The sequence below is a fragment of the Trachymyrmex cornetzi genome, unplaced genomic scaffold (assembly GCF_001594075.2).
Source record: "Trachymyrmex cornetzi isolate Tcor2-1 unplaced genomic scaffold, Tcor1.1 scaffold257, whole genome shotgun sequence".
Lineage (NCBI taxonomy): Eukaryota > Metazoa > Arthropoda > Insecta > Hymenoptera > Formicidae > Trachymyrmex > Trachymyrmex cornetzi.
The window spans coordinates 430,328-433,534 of record NW_017297238.1 but is presented as its reverse complement, the minus strand read 5'-3'; positions in this window follow the sequence as shown (position 1 = coordinate 433,534).

The window sequence follows — 3,207 nt, the reverse complement described above, 5'->3', positions numbered from 1 at the left end:
ACCTACCTACCTACCTACCTGCCTGCCTGCCTGGCTGCCTGCCTGCCTGCCTACCTACCTACCTACCTACCTACCTACCTATCTGCCTATCTACCTACCTACCTATCTACCTTCTGCCTACACCCACCGAGACTGAGCGAGCGGACGAACTAGCTAGCGATTATGCTTCGTATATCCCGCGTTGCTCCCGCGTATTCGTGCGCGAGAGGAACGTCGCCGTCGCCACAGTTGCTGCGAGCGCGTGCAAGCGTACGCGCCAGGCGTCGCGTCGCGTCGCCGACTGGATCTCTAACTTTCGCTCGATTTCGCGTACCCCTCCGATTTTTCGCCAGTTACATCCGCTCATCTCGTCCCTTTCTTGCATTATAAAAATTACTGTAATGCCATATTTCAAAATAGTGTAAAATTGCATTTGTTACAATATTTATTAAATAATACAAACTTTTGCAAACTTTTTCCAAACAATTTCAAACAATTTCATGCAAAAGGGATGAAAAAGTTAAAATATGTACAATATTAAATATGTATTTTTATTTTTTATTATAAATTTTTCTCAGAAAGGATTTGAATAAATACCGTAGGAATAGTTGGAATAACCAATTTTTTAAAAACTATTATACTTATTCTGCGTCCTTCGAGGGATAGTAAAGATAGTTAACCCGTTAGATCGATACGTATTATTTTTGTCCGTGTTTCTCGTAGCCGAGAGTACTGTTCAAACGGATTCTTCTTCGTTTCTTTGGACGAACCGCAAATTACCGTATCACTATATGCGCGGTTAGCTAATCATCCTATAATTTCACTACGCACTTTCGTTTACATGTGGCGTTTTATTATTCATATCATAGATTAGCATGTATTTTCTTTCTTGACATAATAGAGTTTAAATTTCTTAGGGATAAATATATTGTATAAAACAATATTAAATGAAACCCGAAAAGTGTTGTTTAAACACAAATAACAAAAGAACGCCATTTTCGGCAAAAACAGGTCTTGGTGCTTATTGTTAGTATTCATACGTGAATAAATAAGTATAATTATCAATTCTGTGCGTCGATTCAGTTTGCGGGATCTGAAACATAATCAGAAACTGAAATAATAATCTCACAACTGTGAATTAATTGAACGTCAATTTAATAGTACCTAATGCCAGCATCACAAAAATCAGTAAAAATAACTTAAATATAAAATAAATATCTAAATATTAATATCTATGCTTAAATATAGGTATATAAAAATTTGAACATGAAAAATGTATATGTCTTATTAATATATACGACATCAATATGTTAGATAATTATAAGTACGTAAAATGATTTAGTGTTTAAATATTCATGCATAATATATTAGCTAAATGATCTGAATATGATACAAACTAAATTGATTGGAAATATTTAATTTCCTTCGACTAGTCGCTTCTTGCATTGATCGTTTCTTTACTTTACCATAATATTAAATTTAGTTTTTTATCTCCTGCACTTTCTACATATTTTGATTCGCGTATCGTCGGTTGTATCGTATGTTTCGGCTTCGAAACGCTCACTCACGACAAATATCGGCGCAATTTTCCCGTCCTCGTTTTCAACCGTCCGCCGATAATGTAATCGATGCCAATTTCAGTTGGGGCGGGTGTCCCGAGTGGTCAATTAACATCACCGGGAAGCGGCGGAGACCGCATCGAAGCGCCATCGGGCATCGACGGCGCGTCGACCGAATTCACGTGCATCTGCGCGCGTGTAACGCGCGGTGATCACGGCAAGAGGAGGAGTGGAGGTGTCTGGTGGAGGGCGAAAGGGAGCAGAGGGTGGGAATAAGAGGAGAGGGGAAGCATGGGGTAGCGCACAGTAGGTCGCACTGAGAGAAGCCGTCAAAATGTCGAGGCCCCTGCATCCAGGCGGCACGACTAGCCGATGCGCGATGGTACGAATGGAGGTGGATGGTGTCGCGGTGTGCACCGGGTTGATCGCCGGTCATCGATCCACCGACGTGCCGATGCGAGAGAGGGATGAGAGAGAGAGAGAGAGAGAGAGAGAGAGAGAGAGAGAGAGGAGAAAGGGTTGCAAAGGGAGGATTTGTTCGCCGATGCAACGAATTCGCGGTTCGCGCAGATCGTGGAAGGATGATAATGAGAGAATATTTAATCAGCGAGCGCACGACGACACTGATCGTGCCTACCGACGTGCGTAATAATTGTTCACGTGGACAAGAAAGTTGAGGAAGATAATACTCGTCATATCAGCGTGATCGATAGATCATGGTCAATTCATCGCACCGAATAAACGCGTCACGACTAATGAGGAGATCACGTGGAACGGGTCGTGCACGTTTCCACGAGACAGATGCATCCGGAAGATGTATTCGTCGAAGCACTTGCTCGACTAATACGATATAGCCGTTTCAACCGAGACGACCGAGTTAATTCTCTTCGACCGTTCGACACTCTTCGAGTGTCGATTCTCCATGCTCTTAGTCGGAGAACATCATCCGCACGACGCTCCCTCAAATCCGACAACCAACAAGGGAGTACGACAGAGAAAGAAGAGAGAGAGAGAGGGGGGGTGAGAGGGGGGGGGGGGGGGGAAGAGAAAGAGAGACGAATTATCGACTCTTTCGAAGCGAGCAGTGTGTACGCCGCATATGGAACTACGTCGATGCGAAAGCATTGCATGAGAGCTCCGGCTTGAAGCCGTTGAAGAAGGCAACGACAGTGAAAGAGAAGAGGAGAATTTGCCGGCGCCCCTCGTCTTCTCCTCTCAGTAACGGATTTAGAGTTTGAAGAACCCTAACGAAACAATATTACGATTTCACAGCTTACAATTAAAACGATTCTTTTAATTATATATTTCTAGCAGCAAAGAAATAATGATTATGTCTTATGATTTATAAATTATCTTTATTTAACAATTATAAATATTTTGCGATAATAATTATATAGTATAATTACAAAACTTTGCAGAGATAATGCAAGTGCAAACACTTGCAAACGATTTCGGGATTCTTCAATAACAATAGAGAATTCTAAGAGACTTGCATTTATCGAGCACTGCTCCTCCTTTACCTGCTCGCATCTCACACACCGCGACACACCTCGCGACTCGTGACGCCCTCAAGAGGGTGGGGAACGTGCCCTCCACTCGTCCACCCCCTTTCGCGCCACTCGAGTTCGTCGATGACGAAATGCACGTAAATTCGTAGCGGTGGCGGCGC